Below are 22,532 nucleotides of genomic sequence, written 5' to 3'. Positions count from 1 at the left end.
AGGAAAATTTGTAAAGTTTGGGTCTGGATCAAAACTGCTCCAAGCTTTGGGGGTATTCAGATCCAAGATTTTGGTGTGTACTTATCTCCAGGTAGAGTGAAATCAGAGTGTGTATTAAAGTATGTTTTCAATTATACACTTTAGAAAATGATGCTTAAATTTGTCTTGAATTGTCACACGGCTTCAAAGCAGGACCTTTCTCTCTCTCTCTCCAAGGTCTTGAATAAATGCAGGAAGTGTTGAGGCAAAACTGTTTTCAATTAGGCTGGTACATACTATACTTTAATGTTGAAGGATTTCAAGGCTAATTCAAAGAAATGTCCTGTAGCCTGGTTTCAAAATGACAATGCATAGAAAGCTGCCTGGAAATCAGAATTGTTTGCTTGAATTACTGTCTCTGCACACTCTGGACCAGCTTCTCAGCTGATGCAAATCAACATAGCTCTATGGTCTTCAGTGGTGCTTTGCTGATTTACACCAGCGGAGAGCACGGCCCTTAATTGTTGTCTTCTGTTTTTTATGGCAAGTGAAAATTCAATTATTTTTTTTAAGCCTATGACATCAATGTGATGCCTTTTCTCTCTGGATACCTAATGGAGACTCTTAAAGCGTTTCTTGACTTGAAGAGAGAAAAGGCATTCCAACAGGTCTCTCCCTTGATTTTATGCAGTGTAAATCGTTACTGTAATTCATGTGCTGTATTCGCCATAAGAAGCAATTCTATTTTCTTTCCTTTACTGAAGAATCATTGTCCATCACCAATATTTTTGTGTGTGGAGTGCTGGCCTGAAAACTCTGTCATCCCAAAGAGTAGAAACGGATTACGGGTGAGTGATGGGTTCCTCTGGTAAATGTATGTACGCACACAGTGCATTAATTGTTAAGGTTCAGTTTGCTTGCTCAAGACAAATACCTGCACGGTTATGTTTGGTGCTTTTATTTGTCAAATCCTGAAACTGCTGCTGCTGTTGTGAACCCTGAGCAAATTGCCTTAGCTGTCTTCTGTACCTTCTCCCTCCTCCCATGCTTAGGCCAATAAGCTTCCCTACTAAATCGCGTCTGAAGTCAGTGAAGTTAGACTGGCAGAGTCCTGTGGCACCTTATAGACTAACAGACGTATTGGAGCTTAAGCTTTCATGGGTGAATATCAAATGTATTACTTTGACGAAGTGGGTATTCACCCAAGAAAGCTTATGCTCCAATACGTCTGTTAGTCTATAAGGTGCTACAGGACTCTTTTTGCTGCTTTTATAGATCCAGACTAACACGGCTACCCTTCTGATACTTGAAGTTAGACTATGGCTTAAATCTGACCCATTGCTAACAGTGTTTTGAAATGCCTGTTCAACTTTCATTTTCCCCAGGGGTGAAGCTAAGATTACTCACCACACATACTTTGAGTTGGTTTTGGCAAAAGTAAATTGTGTTTGGAAGTGAAAATAAAAATAAATACCTGTTTGTTTGTTTTTCATGATACCAACCTAGCAAAAAAAAAAAGTGATCTGGAAATAAATGGCCAGTTTCTCTCTTAGGTCATGAGCTCTGTCCAGGTGGATCCCCACACTCACATGGGGCCCCCTTGACTTCAGTGGGGCTCCATGCAGAGCTCTTTCTGCAGGGGGATCATTGCCTAATGTTTTTTCCCCCTATAATGGAGAAGAAAATGGTAACTTTTCCCTTTAAAAATATCATTCATAAGCCAGGTCTACACCAGATTTATAACTATGTCATTCAGGGGTTTGAAAAATCCACACGCCTGAGTGATGCAGTTTTACTGACCTAACTCCTCTTGGAGACGTGGATTAACTATGCCAACAGGAGAAACTCTCCCATTACATGCTGCATTGGTGCTGCTGCACCCTTAGTTCTATGGAAGAAGATGTGTGAGGAAAAGGAGCTGCTGGATTAATCTTCCTAGCATGGTCCACCTAGTTTGAAGGCGTGAATGTCCACTAGTGCTGAGCTAACCATCCTTAGGCAGCCATCAGGAAAAACCTAGGTATCTTCATAAATTACCGAGCTGCTCTGATGAAGATTAGAGTGTTGCTATTAGTTCTGTCTACAGGGGATTCACTTTAAATGAATCCAATCCATGGGATCCTGAAGTCTTTTCACGATTAATCTTACCTGTTCAGCTATGCTGTAAGTATACTCTAGTCTGTGTGTGGGACTGAATGAAGACTCTGGCTGTGAGAAGAGAAAAGCTTGCATTTCAGCTTGCCTCTGGGTCTTGTGCTGCTAATTACTTTCACTTTCAATTTAGGTCATTTAGACATTTAGATACCTAAGTGTGCCTTTAACTTGGCCTAAACTGTGGGCACACTTATTTGAGCGGGCAGTTATTAGCCCTCAAAATTTTCAGCTGCAAAGTGACTTCAAAACCTGGCCTCTAAAAGGTGTGCAAATACTGTTAAAAGGTATGCAATTAAAAAAAAAAAAGCTAAGGACACTATCTTGAATTATAGTATGGTTTTATTTAGGTTTTTATTGAAGATTCAGATCAGGTCCCTCTTTCAGCTAAATTGGTTTTCCCATCCTTAATATAAGCTGTTTAAATAAACCACTTGGACATAGAGGCTGTTGAAATTTTCAGTTATTTTGACCCACCACAGGATAATTGTTCCTCCACTTTAGCATGATATTTGGTTATATTATCCATGACAAGTGTGGTATTTCCTTTATCTGCATTTTTTGATTTTATAATCTCAGAAGTCTGTTCTCTTTGTAGACATGTATAACTTCTCTTAATGTGTGTATCAGCAATTCAGGGATATCTGAATAGAGTTGGGCATGTTTTAATAAAAATTGGTAGGATGTTGATTTAGCTTTGGAAAAAGTGTGAATTTTAGTGGCGATTTAGATAAAATTCTAGAATGGTGGACTATAACTGGTTTCTTCATAACAGGGTGCAAATTTTTATATGCCCTGTAGAATTGCATCCTGGTCTCCACCTTTGAATTTATTATTGACTAATTGAGTGACTCCTGTCCACTTTGTGATCTGTAGCAGAATAATATTTCACAAGGTTGTCGAGCTGTGACAATTTGAACGAGGGTTTTTTTTTTAAAAAGGGAATTTTTAAAATGTTTCATTGAAACACAGCAGAATTCTTTATCATAAATGGGAAGATGCTTTTAAAAAAATCAGAAAGAAGAAATATTCTTCCAAATGAGTGCATGTAGACAGCTCTTAGTGTCATCTATGTATGCAAAGGTTTAATACACACACATACACACACTGTCATGTACAGTGATATTGTATTGAAATGTTACTGGACAGTTTGCTTTTGTGAATGTTCAACTTGTTCCCATCTGACCTCGACAGCTACAACAAACTAGCCAAGTGTGGTGCTGGAGTTAAAAATCCATTTTCCTATCTTTGGAAAGACGCAAAGTACTTTAGATCATCTTGCTCTCCCCAAACCTCTGAGAACTCACCACAAGAAAAACCACAGTTGCTGATGATCAAAGAGCATTTGTGTCCATGTGACTTGTAATTTGACTTAGCCTTACATCAATGACCTGTATCCTGTGAGTTATATCTGAGACAGTTACATGGAATATAAGTAAAAGTGTAGGTAACTCTTTTATACAGCAACAAAATGATTCCTAGTAGTTGGAACTATTAAGCTGTATTGACACATAGTTTGAGAGAGACAGTTTAAATATTACAAATGGTTTTCAAGCACTGAATAGATAGTGCATATCAGTAAAAGGTAAATATGATAAACGCAGATAATTTATGGATTGCGTCAATACTTAACTTTAAATGAGACTATTTTCCGGAGACAATGATACAGAAATCAGTTAAAAAAACCCACGTTATTATAAAAAATTAGAAAATATAGGGACACTGGATAGTTTAGGAGACTGGTAATGGATCAACTTTTACCTCTAGAATCTCATTTTGAATTCACCCCAAGTCAATGGGACCTAAAACTTATTCCCCACCTAGTGATTGCAGTTAGGTGACATTAATTTGATCTCAACCCAATTTCTAGTGAAAAAGTTTCCATGTTCAAAATCTCTACTGCAGTTATTATTAATTGGGAAGCTTGTTAGCTGTGTCAGAAGAGAGGCCAAGGCTGAAGAGTCACCATGGAGACTAAGGCCCTGATTCAGCACAGCACTTAAGCATGTGTGTGGCTTCAGTGGACTACTTAAGTTCTTAGTTATTCGTGTGCTTTGCTGGACCAGGGGCTAAATTACCCTCTTACCTCAAGAGGACTCCCATTGACTTCAATGGGCATTGGATTAGGCCCTAAATCAGGACTCAGATATGATGGTAGGAATATGCTGGCATGGCGTTGCCAATCCGTATTCTATAGCTATGTGTTAATGTTAGTACTTACTGAATATTTTTCGTGTGACTTCAGTTGGAGGTGCACACATCTCTCAGATGAGAATATTGCATACTGTATGCAAACAGAGAGAAAATGTCCAAATTCATACCATTATGATTTTTTTATAGTATAAACTAAATATTGTTTAGAAAGTTAGGCTTAAATGGCCCTGATCTTAGCATAGTTTGACAAATTACTACTATTAGAGTGAATCAGAATGTTCAACTTTTAGTTGACCTAGGACCTAATTCAAAGCCCACTGAAGTTAATGGAAAGGCACTCAGTGATGCCACTGGGCTTTTAATCAGGCTTTTAAGTGCTTTGGACAAGCTCATACTTGATTATGACTGAGTGGGCTTACTTGGTATTGGGAAAGAGAAGCCTTGACAGAATTAACAGCAAAATCCTCTGTGTGCTCTGGGGCAGGTCTGTTGGCTCTGCCAGCTGCCCCAGATTACAGAGGGAAAGACAGCTCAGCTCAGCCTCAGTGGCAAAAAAACAAAAAAAACAAAAAAATAAACCCCAACAACTGGGGGAAATTAGTCACTCTTCTAGGGATAATAGATTTGCACTAGGGGAATTTCAAACCTACTTATGAACATTGTTGGATTTCACAGAAGGAAAGGTGTTTTTTTGTCATCAAAATAATGTACTTGGGAGGCTTGAGGGGGTTTTAGCTGTTTTAATGTTTACGTCTCCTTGATGTACAGACACACATGTATACGTGTTTTTAAGGGACAAACTCTGTTGTCTTTAATCAGGCAAAACTCTCACTGAGTCAATAAGATTTCTCACATGCTCAGAGCTATGTACCTGGATCAGGGCCTTAGCATCAATAGTACTTCCTTCCAAGGTATCCCACTGATGTGTTCCCCATGTCAACAACCTTCCTTTTACCATATATCAAACCACCTCCTCCTTTTCAGTTAGGGTTTGAAAGGCCCACAAGAATTATTTCATTGTAAAAAAAAAATTGTTAAAAAACAATGAATCCAAAATGCTGCTACCTCCTCAGTCTGTCCCATTTTCTGTGTGTTTAACTTTTAGACTGAAAGCCATTTGAGGCAGGGGCTGTCTTTATTTTTGTTTCTGGTACAGTGCAAAGTACACCTTTAATGCCAAATAAAGGAGTCCTGTTATCCCTTTTATTCTTCCAGAGCCAGTTAGAATGTGTCTCATACTTTCTCTTAGCCTCCAACATCTATAGATAATAATTCATATCCTCTTTGATTGCTCCTTTCCAGTCCTCCATGCAGAGTCATTAGGGTTAATGATCCTTGAATCCTATTTTTGAGCTCGGCCACTAACAATTCCCAGTACACCTTTGGTTATAAGTCAGGGCATTTTAGATAGGTAATGCTTTGCTCCAAAACTGCCAGTGTAAGATATTAATATAGGAATTACATTACGATTGAGAAGTTCTAAATCAGTTATAGTTATTTGTTAAAGTCACTAAAGGAAAAATGTTCCCAGGCACAAATGGCAGGTAGGCATCTAACTCCCATTGAAAATCTCCCTCTACAATATCAGAACCTGTAACTAGCACACTTACCATAGTTCTAAAGTTTCCTTAAATATTTGTGTACAAGTTTAGATCTGGATGTTGGAATAAGCTTTGTCTGGTCAGATTACTGCCATTATGTAGAGCCCCCTTTGACTTTAGTAGGGCTTTGCATTGGCCACAAGGATCTACCTGCACAGATCCTGTTACAGGATCAGACTTTTAATGCTTGTGAAAGGTGCAAGCCATTTTCAGTCCTAGGGTGGTGAGAGGAGCCCACCAAAGCAATGAAAAGACTGCCCTCAGACAAGGAAGGGGCACAGAACTCTGTATTTACTAATTACAGGGGACAGAGAATGAAAAACAAAACAAACAACAGGGATAGGAAGTGCAAGACACAGGTTTAAAATGAGAGATCCAGAAGGGAACCCAGAGCAGAGAGCCCTGCGCAATACACACTGCCACAAGAAAGAGTCCTGATGACAGCCTTGGAGAATGAAATTTGAAAACCTGGGCACTAAATGTGGATAAACTGGACTAATTACTCACAGTTAATTTAATGTAATACAAGGCACATGACTAAAATGGCTTCCAGAGATAAGGTAGTTTGGCTGGCCACCTCAAACTGTCACAAAATAAACATAGACACCAGCTTGTATAGGTTTTCCAGTGGCTCAGGAGACACTTCTTGGATCATGTGCTATCACTATGACTTCTCAGCTGCACTCAACAGCTATTTCAAAGATGTCATTTCCCTGACACAGAGAGAAAATATTGAATTAAAAAGACACAAATAATTTGAATCCATTTAAAGAAAAATAAAAAAAAATGCATCCCAAAACCAAACATCTACCAAAACCAACTGGTATTAAGGTTTTTAAAGGATTTAAATAATTTTGAGTCATTATTTTATATTAGGAATGAGTCTCATTCTTCCCAGCAAAGTTGATAGTCCACCTGCCTCTCTGATAGACAGCTGACTGAAGAGAGGGTGGGGGAAAAAGGAAACAAACTAACAAACCCATGCTAACATGAAATATTTTTTTCAGGAGAATCCTGAGCTTGTGTGGTTTTTTTGTTTTTGTTTTTTGTATTTTTCCGTCTGCGATTGAGCTTAACATCATGTATTTTAATTATTTTATTTTCTTGATAATAGATATAAAAGCACCTACCCTGAACATATGCCTATGCCGACAGTATAAAAGCCTATATTCTTTATTCTCTCCATGCACAGGTCAGGGATGTTTCATTTAATAAATTACAACTAGTTGCATTGATTAGACAGAGATAGCAACACAAGCACCTCCTCCCTCTATGCAGCAGTATATGCAATAATAACACAAACTCACCAAAGGTTCAGTTGTGCAAGAGTTTGTATCCATCACTTTGTATCTCCTCAAGTCTGAGTTCTCCTTTCTCTTGCAACAAATAGCAGTACCACACACTAAAAGCAAATAGAAATCCCTAGAAAGTACTGCAGTTTTGCTGCAGTTAAATATTTTGACCCTTTCTATGAAATTAAAAGATGATTCTGGCAGTCAAAAAGCCTCTTTACTTTGGGCGGGAAAAGTCAAAAGTTATGCTCAAACAAAGATATAATACGAGGCAAATTTGCTTTAGGGTGAAATTTTTATTCCACAAAAAATGTGTCTGCTGGCAAAAATTTGGCCTTGTCCATGTAAGTGAATTCTTTCAAAAGCCCACAGCTGTCTCAGCTTTTCTAAGTAAGGTTTGACATCTCTAATGTTACAGAGTTTAAAACAGAAATGGGGAGAGATGATGTTTGACATTTGGGGTCAATGTGTAATGTCACTGAAGTCAGTGGAGTTACATTAGACATGTAATAGGGCTCTGACTCTACTCAAGTTCACTAGTGTTCCCTGTTTCCATGTTTCCCACATTTATACTATCTGCAGCATCTTATTCCAGTGGTTAAGACACTAGGCTTGGTCTTGGGGAACCTGGGTTCAAGTCCCTGCTCTAACACAGACTTACTGTATGACCTTGGGCAAGTTATTAAGCCTTTCCATGTCTCAGTTTCCCATCTGTAAAATGGGGTTAATAGCACTTACCTATCTCACAGGGGTGTATTGTGACGATAAATATGTTCAAGAGGCACTCCTACTATGGCAACAGGTATAAGTACCTAATATAAATAGATTGGTTTCCACCTTCTTCTTCAATGCCCTGAGTCATTACCCTCTTAGTGCATGTCTACACTGCAGCTGGGAGCATGCTTCCCAGTGTGCCTAGACAGATATGTGCTAATTCTGCTTGAGCTGGCATGCTAAAATTAGCAGTGTAGCTTGGGAGTAGCGTGCCCAGTAGCTTGCACTAGCTGCCTGAGTAAATACCCAGGGCCTCTGGGTGGGTTTGTAATCAGGCAGCTAGCGCAAGCTACCCCTGTGCTATCCCTGCATAAGCTAGTATTTTTAGTATAAAAAAAAAGGAGTACTTGTGGCACCTTAGAGACTAACAAATGAAACCTATTTTTAGTATGCTGGCTCAGGAAGAGTTAGTGCATGTCTGTCTACCCACACTAGGAAGCATGCTCCCAACTGTAATGTAAACATTCCCTTAGATACTATGCAACAGAGAGTCCGTCCTTCCCTTTTCAACTCTCACCAATTCAACTTGCTAGCTTCCTCCCTTATCTAATGGCAGCACCAGCCTTTCAATTCTGTTCAATTGAACAAATTCCCTTCTCATTTCCACTTCTGCCTCTTGTTCTTCTGCAGAATCAGTCATCCCACGCATGCCATTTCCCTTATATCTGCTCTCTCTTCTTCCACCTGATGAGTCCAGTCCTATTATGTCTTCATCAGCTCCCTGGCTGACTTCCATTTCTTATTTCCTCTGAAACTCCTGCTCCATCTCTGAGAAACTTACCTCAGTCCATGATTGTTTAATCCACCATTCTCTCCATGTCCCCTCCTCAGAGAAACCTGGCTCTCTCCATTACATTTGATAGCATTTTCCTTTACATTTACTGCAATGGTGGTAGTACTGAGTTCTTGTTCTAACCCATTTGTTGCTTCCAGCTCCTCCTCCTCCTCCTCTCATAGTCTATGGTTTATCTGCTGCAAGAACCTCCTTTTAAGAACATAAGAACGGCCAAAGGTCTATCTAGCCCAGTATCCTGTATTCCAACAGTGGCCAATTCCAGGTGCTTCACAGGGAATGAACAGAACAGGTAATCCTATTTCATATTTGTTTCTTCCTGGTCCCTTCTTTTAATTCCCTATTTGGCAACTACAGCTTCCATCTTCATGGCTGTCCAACCTCCCCCAAGCAGTCTTGCATCTGCTAAAATTATCTCCTCTCCCAGTGCTCGGTCACTCTTCTTGAAAGGTAACCAGTGAAGGGATTCACCTTTTTGTCTTAAGGCCACTCATGACTCTGCCTCTTTCTTGATTTTTTTCTGCTCCGCCTTCCATTGCACATGTGTCTTCCAACTAAAGTCCCTTTTTACCCACTCCCCCACCATGATTATGCTATTTTTTAATGTACCCTTTATGCTTGGAACAGTCTCCATTTCTATATCAAGCAGACTCTCTCTTTTTATTCAAATCCCTCTTTAAGACACCTGTGGCAGGGTGGACTAGGTCTGGAGCCCTTGTGGTCCTGCATTACCCTGCCCCAGAATAGAGCAGCAAGAAGTCCTCCAGGAAGCCTAAAGTGGCTGCAGAAGAGCGGCCAATCATAGGGGCTGCCAGAGTGACCAATAAGTGGCCAGAAGGGCCAGAAAAAAGGCAAGCAGCAGAGCAGAGCCTTCAGTTGCTGTGTGGAGCTTGATGAGGGAGGATTGGGTGCCTGGCTGACTAGACAAGCAGTAGGCTACGGGCAGCAGAGAGCTCACCATGCAGAACTGAGCCCAGGGAAGGCTGCTAAAGACCAGGTGCCTGGTTGGCTGGATAGAGTAGCAGAAGGACCATGAAAAGGTCAGTGCGGGTAGGCTGAGCCCAGGGGTCTGAGCCCAGGACCTGGCCAGACCAGGTGAAGGTACCGAGCTGTGCCCTGGCTGGGTGATTGAAGAAGGCAGCGCCTCAGGGAAGAAGCCTTAGAGCTACAGCCCCATACCAGGGCCAAGATAAGAACTCAGGACTGTATACCCCAGAAAGGGGGGACAGTGTGTGCAGCTTGGATGGAGGCTGAGCTGCAGAAGATCAGCCGAGAGAGGCAATGGCCGGTGGTGCTTGCGACAGGCAGGTGCCATCCTGAAGTAAGACCCCCCAAAAAGTAAGGTCACACCTAATTGAGAGAATAGGGGCCATCCACAAGAGGTGGGTGCCCCCATTCCCCCCCGAGAAAGAACTGTGTTTTCAGGCACTATCAGCCAGAGAAAATGGGGCACACATGAGAGGTGGGTGTTGACCCCATTACAACACCCTTTTGTTTAGTCCAACAAGGACATATTAAAAGAATTCTCTCCCTCAAGATTAATCCTTCATCAGGAGTATTGTATATCTGACCTGTATTGCCAGTATCTGATTCAGGGAAGTGGTAAATTTTACCTTTGTTGGTGTGGCATGGAGGGCATAAATAATTATAACAATAAACACTGGGGAAAATCGGATGTTAGGACTGTTCCTGCAAGGTGAGAAGTAGGATGCATTCTCGGAGAGCTCCATCTTGATCAGCTAGGATTTGTTTCTAGTATAGGGCTTTTTGCCTGTCTGGGCTCAGACTGAGATGAGAATTTGTTTTGCTGTATAGACTGGAATTACTTTTCACCTGGTTGCTTTTTTCAAATTCGGTGCTTCATTCTTTGGTGTTGGAGTCATATCTGCAGTTTTGGTCAGAACGCAATTGGTTGGATGGAAGTTGAACCTCTCATCCTGAAAAATACTTTGATCAAATCCCAAGCTTTTAATTCTTGCCTAATTGGGTAGCTGGAGAATAGTGTCTCGAGTAGAAAGGGTAGGGCAGTCTTTAATCAGCAAGCTCAAAGACCTGGGAGGTGGGAGTCTGCAGCCTAGAAAATGCTTTGTGTTTATCAGTTATAAAAGGCAATAGCGTGTTCCGGCAACCAGGGAGTAGATGATTGCTGGAGAGTAAAAGGAGAGTAGTGAGCCTTTAAGTGGGAATACTTTAAATAAATGAATTTAGGGATCTTAAAATTAACTAAACATTAATTAAGAAATGTTTGCACAGTTCTTAAAACATGGAAAGCTCTATGTAAGTGCAAAGTATTATTTTTGTGAATAATTCTGAATGTTACTTTGCTTGATGGCTCGTGACATTGTTTGAATAAGTGGGTCCTTTAGAAACCTTCAGCTGGTAAAAACACTTCCTCATCATCATCATCATCAAAGAATGTTTTGGTTGTCTCTTCTGAGGCTTGGTATATAAGGCCATCCTTAGAGCTGAGTGGAAGACAGCACAAACTTGGTATCCCATCATTTGAACATTGGCAAGTTTCCTGACTAGAAGAAGAGAAAACATTTTCAAAAACGTTGCAGTGAAATCTGGTGTTGAAATTTGCCCTCATAGACATATGTGGAATAATGTCAGGTGGAATTTGAGGGACAGGTGTTTCTGATGTTTGTTTACTTCGCTTGGAGATATTGTACCATCTTTAACTCTCTCTAGGCAAAATCCTGCCCATAACAAGAGTTTTGGAAAATGAGCCAGTCATGTATCTGCTCCAGCAGCCGTCCTTCTAGCAGAGGGCAGCATGGCTCATGGAGTTGTGAGGAGGAGTCACAAATCACTTATCGCTGCCACCACTCTAAAAAGAAGCAGCGTTCATCTGCGGCTAGCAGATGTTGCACGTTGTAGTATGCACCCAAACTTGCTGGGAGATTGTCCTCTGCTTCCTGTGTAAAGCATCAGCAAAGCATGGTAGCCCTGCTCCCTTGAACACTAGGTAAGAATCTCGATGTTCTGTTGCCTGTGTGCGTTGGAGAGAAAGAAGCTCATGGAATTCTCTTGCCAAATGCACGCACTTAACAGCATTCACCCAACACTATTCAGGCTTCTGGTCCGTGTTCCTGACCTCCGATGCTCATTCTCAATGATGAGTCCTGGATTGCTGGAAGATAGCAAAATGATCCCTAATATAATAGGTACTTTACAAGTAGTTTTAGATCAATAGATAATTTTCTAAGATGTTGTTTGCTTTCATATTCTTGGCACAGTCTCCCATGCAGAGAGATTGGGAGGGTATAGATGCTAAAGACAACCAAATAGCAAGACAAATTATTCTCCAGCATTTCCACCATTTCTAACCCTAAGCTTGTTTTGCCTGACTTCGCACTCCTTCTTAATTCACTGTTTCTCCAAATACCTTGGCATTCTATTTAAGGTGATACTGCTCCATTTTCAGCCATCTTAATTTATTAAGACTGACCCAGTAGTAGCCTTTGGGCTAAAAGTATAGTCCTAATGGGTCATAGAGATGAAGATCAGATGTGAATGATGGTGCCTCATTTTGGAAAGCTTGTGTTGTATATAAGCCATGGCTCCTTAGTAAATGAAAGCCCACCCAAGATCTGGGAAATCTGATGTTACTGAAAAGCTACTATATAAATTGTTTGCTGTCACTAATAGCTATAAAGATTTGAGCAAGGCCTGAAACAAAACCCTAGAACTGAACACCACTGTATTTTGTGGAGGAGAAATGTTCCAAAACCTATATTTGAATTTTGCTGTTCAGGTTAATCTCCAATAAGGATGCTATTAATATATCAGCTACACAAGTGTCTTGTAGCAACACAGTCTCAGAGTGCTTGAAATCTTACTGAAAATCTGTTCTTTTGCCTCCTCATTCCCTAAGTATCTGTGGCTTTCCTGCTAACTCCTAAGCTTGGATTTTTAATCACCTCACAACATGCAGGGCTGGATGTAGGTAGGGGGTCTAGAAAATTCCCCTTCCCCACAGGCACTTTTCACTGTGCAGCTGCTGATCATGTGAACATATTCATGTTTCCTTCACAGCTGACACCCTGCAAATGTCTAGAGTGATTGGAAATGGTAAATGCATGCTCAGAGGGAAATGGGGTTTCTGTGTATAGTGTCTGCATGTACATTTCCCTGAGGGGTTAGGGGATAGCAGGTAAGAAAAAAGAATTCTTCAGTGGCATTAAGACAAGCAGCATGTAAAATTCAGTGCCAAATAACCCCCCCCAAAAAAACCCTTAATAAACTGCTGCATTGGGACCAGGCATTAGACGAGCCATGGAATCCAGACATAGTAAAAATAAACACTTTTCTTTATTCTTTTTCCTTGAAAGGAAAATGTTGCCTTGCAGAGAAATTGCATTCTCATTTCTAAACTGGATTTGGGAATTTATACCAGTCACTTATTTTGTGTGATCTTTTTTTTTAAAAGATCTCAATTTACATTTTTTTTTCTTCCCCATAACCCCACAATTCACAAACAGGGCTAAAATATAATGTTGCCCTTAAATAGTCATTTGCCACTCCCAGTGATTTGTAATTCTCTGATCTGACCAAACACATTCTCTAAGGCAGGATCGTTTTTTCCTTTATGCCTTATGGGTGTCTGAATTTTTCTTTTCCTATGATGCCAGCAGCAGTGCTAGCCTTCTGTCAGGAGTAGAGTGTGCAGGCTGGTTGGGGACCAGAATTCTCTTCTGCCACTTCTAAAACTTTGATAGTATACATAACTAACACATTCTCTTTAATTTTATTTCTAGTGTTCCTTTTCTTGTTGGAAATGAAGTTGTTTTGTTTTTTACTTTTCCAGCAAAACTCTCACTGTATTCTATTCTAGTCAGATTCATAGACCACCCTATCATCATGATTTCTCATAAACTTGCATCTGGTGAGCAAAATCAAACCCACACTACAATAAATCCAGAAAATCTCAATATAAGTGCAATTATATTTTTGACAAGTCTAAAATGTTTAAAGAAGAATCTCTAAAGCGTGAACTTCTGTCAACACTTGTCTCTTCAGTAAAACATGGCTTGTGCTCCTATACCAGGATTGAATAATCAAGACACCTAATTAACTATACATGCTGTCATATTTTACAACCCTTTTATTTGGAAGCGCATGATGGTTTCCCTCTGTAACCTGGTGAACCTAATATAAGGCAGTGAATTGTTGTTTGAGCTAATCTCACCATATTCTTTTTTTTCTAGTAAGGAAATAATAAGGCTACAAAGACACATTTATTGCATTTCAAATTATTCAGGTCTTTTGTACTCAGTGAAACTCATTTAAACAAAATTCTGATATGCACCCATGGGGATGTTTAAAAGCAAATGGAGGTGGAGGAGAAGAAAGTTTGAGTGTAGATGACATATCTAATTCTAATATTAATGGATTTAGCACCAGTAGATAGGTATGTACACCTCTGTATTTTCTGTTGCATAAATCTCCTGATTAAGTGTATTACTCTTGTATGCCAGCAAAGCGCACAAATGTGCTGTTAACCCTTCAACAGCTTACAATACTTTCCTTCCATCAACATGCGCCCCACAACTAGAGCTTGTTGGGAATTTTTTAACTAAATGGTTTTCATGAGAAAATACCAATTCATTGAAACCTGAAATTTTCATGAAATTTTTCAACTAAACTTTCTTGGTCCAGGATGGAATTTCAGAGAAGGGGGAGTGGTAGAGAGAGGGAGACCCCACAATTGCCAATGGCCCTATGGATTAGGTTAGGGCACTCACTTGGGATACGAGAGACCCACCCCAGGCAGACCTGAATCTGGTTACCATGCAGGCAATTGGCTATTCTGGGGTCTCTCTTTCTATTCTTTTTTGCAAAACATATCTAAAGGTCTCATTTTTATTTCACTGCAGAACAAAAACAAATTTTGATACCTTCACATTTTTAGTGAACCCCAATTCTTGTTTTCTGGCCAACCTTACCCATAACTCTCCCTGAACCATTGATCCTTTCCTTTCCTCTACTCCTCAGCAGCAAGTGATCCAATCCCTACATGCCTTGCACCTGTCCACAACCTTGCTGAAACTCATTCCCCTGCTATCACAAATGCCAGTTCCCTCCAGCTGCTCTCCACCCATCAACGGTGTCCCCCAGCACCCCTGCAGTCACATGACCTACTTTCCTGACTACTAGAAATTTGACCAACCTCCCAGCTGCTGAATCCTGACCTTTTCTAAATGGGAAACAACAGCAATGAAGCAGACTCTCATGTGGGATTTGGGGGTGGATTTTCTGAGGGACAGATAAGGGATTAGATGTCTCTCTCCAGTTGAGTCCTATCCTTAGTACCAACTACCTGGGAAACTCTCCTCAGTCTCTAGATTAGCTATCCCCTCCATCTTTTTCCCATATCCTAGGTATATCCAGTTTCCAGATGTCAGCCAGCTGCAAATTGGTCAGTATTCAAAGGGTTAAACTCTGCTGTGGCCATTAAAAACTGTGTAAAAAAATTCCCATTGCTAATGCAAGGTCACATTTTTATGAAGTACAAAAAACCAAACCAAACAACAAAAAATAAAACAAAAAAATTCTCCCCCCAAACCTCCTGAAATATTATCAATTCTTGAATTTTTTTTTGTGCTCTGTCTGAATAAAAAAACTTTTCCCATTTTCCCATGTGAAAGCTCTCAAAGAGGAAAAATGGTTTATTTTCATAGGCAAGGATGGAATTGCAAGGTCCATAATTACTTTCCATTAAGGAAAGAAAAATTTGGCAAAAGTAATGTGTTGGGTGCTTTTTAAATTGATTTTTATTGGGTTTTTTCAGTTCTCAATTTTTAAGAATGTACAGTTTGTTAGAAGAAACAAATGCGTTTATTAGTTTATTGGAATAAATGTCAATATTTTAAGGACTGATCCTGCAAAGACTTTCTGCTGGGTAAACTGTTAATGAACTACTCAATGTAGTAAGAACTATGCCCAACAGTAACTGTTTGCAGCATTTCCCGTTTCATTTATGACATATTTACATACCTTCACAAACACACTTAAAAGCATAGAGTCTGCCCTTGTAAATGCTTATGCTTGTGAATGGTCTCTATTTTTTTGAGTAATCTTATTAAATTAAGGGGATTACTCAATGATTTATTTGCAAATAAACAGTTTGACCAAATGAATTCAAGGAGAAGGACAAAAACAAATACAATATAAATTAATCAACCCTCACCCACCCACCAGCACAATATACAATAATTATACTGCTGTGCGCCTGTTGACATACAGCAAGGTGTTAGTTTTGCCCTGCATTCTGTCTCTGAACATTCATTTGACAACATTACGATTAAGGAAAATAGTTCTTTCACTACATTGCCATGGCACAATCATCTAAGTTTTGTTTTTAATATTAAGATTATTTTGCTATTTTCACTTCTCTACCTTGCATTATATTCTGTATTTGTAAGGAAAAAATCCTTTATGTAAAAGGTTACAGGATAATTAAGAAAAGGCCGTTTTTATATTTTTTGTTTTTTGCTTGGGACTTTTAATGCTCACAGTAAAAGGACCTCCAGGCATGTGTTACTGTGAGATAAAACACATTTTGCATCATTGTTTTCACCTTTGCATCGTGGGTTGCTGTCTTTACCTCCTCGCTGTAACTGGCCCTGAGGCATGCATTATCTTGTATTAACATGCATTCTGACATGCCTTGTCGCCTGAATGAATAAAAACCTTGTTTAGCAAATAGGGAAGTGTTGGGACAGATTGAACCCTGTAGATCTACCTGGAGGAGGCCTGCTGCATGTAGATCTACGCATTCCCACATGCTGGAGATAGTAGGGAACACCGGCCTGATGGCTCCATCTTCCCATCCTTGGAACTATAAAGGGTTTGGTGCAAGTCTGTGGCTCTACATCTTGTTGCGTCCTGATCCACATACTTAAGCACATACTTAGCTTTAAGCACATGAGTAGTTCTATTGGACAACTTATGCTTGAAGCTTAAAGCACATGTTTAAGTGCTTTTCTGTATTGATGCCCCAAGAAAGGTTACAGTGGGGGGGTGCTGCCTGGGATGCAGTGAGGGGAAACACTGTCTCTGCCATCAGCTGTGTGGCATCCACTTGGAGTAATACAACATGAAGCTGTAGTAGCGGAGAATTAGAGTGCAGCTGAACTTTCCTTCAGGAAGGTTCTGCCTGTAGTTCTTGGCACAGGAAGCCCTGTTAGCATGGCTTGACCAGAGAAGAGCTGAAGGATGCCTTGAGGCAGTTTGGACAGCCCTTTGCTTCCAGCAAGATACAACTCTAAGCTGATATGTGGGGCTTGGGTTCTTTAACTCCCAGCTGGAGGTGGTGACAAGATACTCTCCTGCTTTTTGGAAGAAACTCAATGAGGAGGAACCTCACAGTGCTTTCCTCCCACCTATCCCTTGCCCACAAGAGGACATGATCCAGGCCTTAATGATTCTCACCTATTAAAATGATCATATTTTATATGCTGTTTTTCTTTGTTGTCACCACAAAGAGATTCCTTTAACAGATGCTATTGCTATATGAGTTATTGAACAGGAATTCCCTTAAATATCAAGTGGCAATCGTATGGTAAGATTAGGACCAGGAGACACATTATCTTGTTTTGAACTCTGAACATATTGAGTGACATTTATCTCAACGTAGAGGGTCTGTGCAAGGACCTACACATTACTTACATCCAATTTAAAATGGTAGAACCTGATCACATAAACCATTTTCCCCTTCTTTAATTTCAATGGACATCTTTGTACTACTCTTTACTACCAGTTTTCATCTTTATGCCCTAAGAATACTGTCCCATAGTAAGCTACTGGGATTGCATAGTAACCAGAAGATGTCATATAAGAAGGAAGGGGATGATCATGTTACTATTTATTTGGCGATTAGCATTGAGCCTAACCCTGACATGGACCCTGTTATTGACAAGTTTGTCCAACCTCTGGTGCAAAATACACACACAGGGCTCAGTTATGGTTTTGCCATGAGCCCTGAGCAAGGGGGACAATTTATTGTTGCCTCACCCCTGGAGTAGACTGGAAGGCAGATTGTAACTCTGGGTTACACTCTGTCTCTCCATTTATCGCTGCTGTGCAGAAGAATTATACTACACCAGCATAATTCCTGTGATACACCAGAGTAGCTATTCTAGACATAGCTCCACCTACAAACCAAATCACCAACTCCTAACTGGTGTGGAGAGGGTGTAGCAGCCTTTTAAGTACAATCCAGATACCTAGTGCAAGGCAATAAGGGGGCATTTTATACCCACATACTTATTTGTGCTGACATGCAAACTGGGCCAAGATCTGGCTCATAATATTATATCTACATTCTTTATTACACTTTGTTACAATCTATGTTGACACTCCTTGGGGATTAAAAATCTAATTAAACAAAACTGATCATTCACTCCTTAGTCATCTGAGTAGTCCCATTAAAGTCAATGTGAATATTCACATGAATAAGGGATGCAGGGTAAGGCTTTTAATTCCAATAACATTCTTCTTTAACTGAATCAAAATATTACTCTGTATTTGGATTAGGTTCAGTTGCAAATAAGAGACTGTTGTTTGGCTTTTGGGTTCCATTCACATGACTCCACTCATAACCCATATATGATAATGTATATGACATGCTCTCAAGAATACATCATGGGAAAAATAATATTTAAATAGCCAGATATCTGATGCAAAATGTATATGGTTAACTCTTGTACCTCCCTAGAAAACCTCTCCCAAGTTCCTCATATCTTTGCCTTCCACTGTTTGAGCTGGTTTGCATAGTAAATACAATTGCAGATCTTTGGCATGCATTCTTGTGCCAAAGGACAATGAGAACAATCTGCATGAAAGTCACATTCCTAATGTAGCCAAATCTAACCAAATCTTCAAAATTCAGTATCTCCTACATTTCGTATGTTCATTCCAGCTGGCCGGACATGCATTTGCATGTGCAGCTGGTTAGTTGTGCATGCAAGAACCCAACTTTGTGTTTGTGAAAAATCATGTTTTGAGCATGTCTCATGGGCACATTCCTATTTTGCAGGAGTAACTTAGGCAGCAAGTTGTGAAAATCTGGCCTAATGAGCCAAAAATATTAAACTGAGATTGATTGTCTAATGCAACCAATCAAAACAAAGAAATATAAAATTTAGGCTGTCATCTTATTCATTCTTCTCCCTTTTATGCCTAATTATTACAGAGTTCTAAGTGCAGCTAATGAACCTACTCTGTGTGCTGAATTTCCTAGCCCATCTAGGGATACAAAAACCCATTTTTTTTACTTTTCCATTGAAGCCTGCAGTCACTGGGGAAATGGCATGTAGCTAAGTTTGTGGGTAAGTGATTTGGAATAGTTAGATACTTCTTATATTGCAGCTCTGTACTGCTTAAAAATATTTGACTAATGCACTTCCATCTGAGTGAATTTATGGCACCATTTTTAATGCTATCACAGGAAATACTTGTTGCTTCAAGGAAATACCTCTGGGAATGTACTGCACTATGCTAATTGTCCTATGCAGTAATATCACTCTTGGAAGGAATGATACTTCCTGATTAGTAGTAATTGAGAGGATTGTTCTGAATCTTTAATGTGCTAATTATTGCTGGCTGTCAGATATTTACAGTGGTCTAAATTGTATCCTTGGATGTGTGAATGTACATCTCTTATTGAAGTGAATGGGAGCCCCAAGCATATTTGAATACTAGGGTAGAGTTTTGTCCCCCAAAATGCTTCAGAGGGATAACTGGAAAGAGATTGATTCACTTGATGTAAATGTTAGAGAGATGAATTGTCAACCATGCAGTCCAAGAAATAAGGAATCTAGAATTTCTGAATTTTTTTCACTATGGAATTATGGATGCAGTCTGCATCTTGACCTCTTTGTGTCTATCTGTGACACTGACAGTTCTGTAACAGCTTCCAAGGGGAGTAGTGGGGGCAAAACACATAACTTGTTTCAAGTCTGAGCTTGATACGTTTATAGAGGGGACTGTATGATGAGATAGTCCAATCTCCAACTGCCGGAGATGGGACACTAGATGTGGAGGGCTCTGATTTATTACAGAGAATTCTTTCCCAGGTGTCTGGCTGGTGGGTCTCGTCCAAAAGTTCAGGGTTTAACTGATCACCATCTTGGGGTCTGGAAGGAATTCCTCCCCCGGTCAGACTGGCAGAGGCCCTGTTTTTGTTTGTTTGTTTGTTTTCCCCTTTTTCTGCAGAATGAGGCATGGGTCACTGGCTGGTTTGAACTAGAGTAAACGGTGGAGTCTTTGTAACTGAGGTCTTTACCTCAAGATTTGAGGACTTCAGTAACTCAGCCAGTGATTATGAGTCTGTTACAGGAATGGGTGGGTGAGGTTCTGTAGCTGTGATGTGCAGATCAAACTAGCTGATCCATAATGGTCTCTTCTGGCCTTAAAGGGTATGACTACAACTGCAATTAAAAACCATCAGTTGGCCAGTGTCTGTAAATTTAATGTCTGTAGTTTAATTTTTAAAAGTTATGGGAGTTGTTTGGAGTACGCATATAAAGGCTGCCCCCTATCATCCAGAAACTAATGATCAGGTAAAAAGATTCAATGGGATATTGAAGTCTACACTGAGAATGTATGTTACCTGGTGAGAGAGTGATAGGGATGTGTTGCTTATTTGTTACTCGCATACAGTAGTGAACACCAAGAGTCTAAGGGTTTGCCCCCTTTGCTCTCCTTTACAGGAGAATGGTGAGGAGACCCCCTAGATTTAACTCAAGGCTCTTGGGAGGGTAGAACAGAAGAATCAGGACAGCCTGTAGGGGAGTATGTTATTCATTTTAAAGACTATGATGGGCTTTGTGCATCAGGACCTTGAAATGAGTCAGGTGTCTCAGAAAACATGCTATGACAGGTATGCTGGAGAAAGATATTTTAATATAGGTGACTTGGTGCTAGAGTTGATTCCAGTGAAGAACAAAAAGATGCAAGATTGTTGGGGTGGGGGGACCTTTCAAGGTGATAGAGTGAATGAGGTCACTTATATAATGAAACCCTGTGGCAGGGAAGCTGTGCAAACAGTACATGTCAATAGATTGAAAGTTTACTACAGAAAAGAGATGTTGGTGAATGATCTGTGGTGCTGATGAGTTAACATTTACTGTTCCTTTAATTGATGTGATCAGGGAGAGTAAGGAACAGACTTCTCAGGAGAGAATTGAGATTTGGGAGGATTTGGACCCAACCCAAAAGCTGGAGATGTTGGCCCTTTTGGAATGCCACAGGCAAGTATTTTCCAACCTGCCAGTTTTAACTAACAAAGTAGTGCATTCCATTGAAACTACAGGGCCACACCTGCCCCAGCAGAGCATACTGTGCTGAAGGAGAAATGCAAAGACAAATTCAAGAGGAGGTGGAAAGCATGCTAGCCATGGGAGTGATTACTAAATCAAAAAGCCTCTGGATGTTTGCTATTATAATAGTACCTAAAAATGATACATCCATTGAGATTTTGTGTAGGTTTTAGATGGGTATATGCCATCACTGAGCCTAATCCTTACCCCACACCTTGGATAGAGGACTATTGGATCTATTGGGGGGGGCTGCAAAATTCATAAATTCTCTAGAATCATAGAATCATAGAATCATAGAATATCAGGGTTGGAAGGGACCCCAGAAGGTCATCTAGTCCAACCCCCTGCTCAAAGCAGGACCAAGTCCCAGTTAAATCATCCCAGCTAGGGCTTTGTCAAGCCTGACCTTAAAAACCTCTAAGGAAGGAGATTCTACCACCTCCCTAGGTAACGCATTCCAGTGTTTCACCACCCTCTTAGTGAAAAAGTTTTTCCTAATATCCAATCTAAACCTCCCCCATTGCAACTTGAGACCATTACTCCTCGTTCTGTCATCTGCTACCATTGAGAACAGTCTAGAGCCATCCTCTTTGAAACCCCCTTTCAGGTAGTTGAAAGCAGCTATCAAATCCCCCCTCATTCTTCTCTTCTGCAGACTAAACAATCCCAGCTCCCTCAGCCTCTCCTCATAAGTCATGTGCTCTAGACCCCTAATCATTTTCGTTGCCCTTCGTTGTACTCTTTCCAATTTATCCACATCCTTCCTGTAGTGTGGGGCCCAAAACTGGACACAGTACTCCAGATGAGGCCTCACCAGTGTCGAATAGAGGGGAACGATCACGTCCCTCGATCTGCTCGCTATGCCCCTACTTATACAACCCAAAATGCCATTGGCCTTCTTGGCAACAAGGGCACACTGCTGACTCATATCCAGCTTCTCGTCCACTGTCACCCCTAGGTCCTTTTCCGCAGAACTGCTGCCGAGCCATTCGGTCCCTAGTCTGTAGCGGTGCATTGGATTCTTCCATCCTAAGTGCAGGACCCTGCATTTATCCTTATTGAACCTCATTAGATTTCTTTTGGCCCAATCCTCCAATTTGTCTAGGTCCTTCTGTATCCTATCCCTCCCCTCCAGCGTATCTACCACTCCTCCCAGTTTAGTATCATCCGCAAATTTGCTGAGAGTGCAATCCACACCATCCTCCAGATCATTTATGAAGATATTGAACAAAACGGGCCCCAGGACCGACCCCTGGGGCACTCCACTTGACACCGGCTGCCAACTAGACATGGAGCCATTGATCACTACCCGTTGAGCCCGACAATCTAGCCAGCTTTCTACCCACCTTATAGTGCATTCATCCAGCCCATACTTCCTTAACTTGCTGACAAGAATGCTGTGGGAGACCGTGTCAAAAGCTTTGCTAAAGTCAAGAAACAATACATCCACTGCTTTCCCTTC

The sequence above is a fragment of the Dermochelys coriacea genome, chromosome 2 (genome assembly GCF_009764565.3).
Source record: "Dermochelys coriacea isolate rDerCor1 chromosome 2, rDerCor1.pri.v4, whole genome shotgun sequence".
Lineage (NCBI taxonomy): Eukaryota > Metazoa > Chordata > Testudines > Dermochelyidae > Dermochelys > Dermochelys coriacea.
This window is presented reverse-complemented; position numbering follows the sequence as displayed.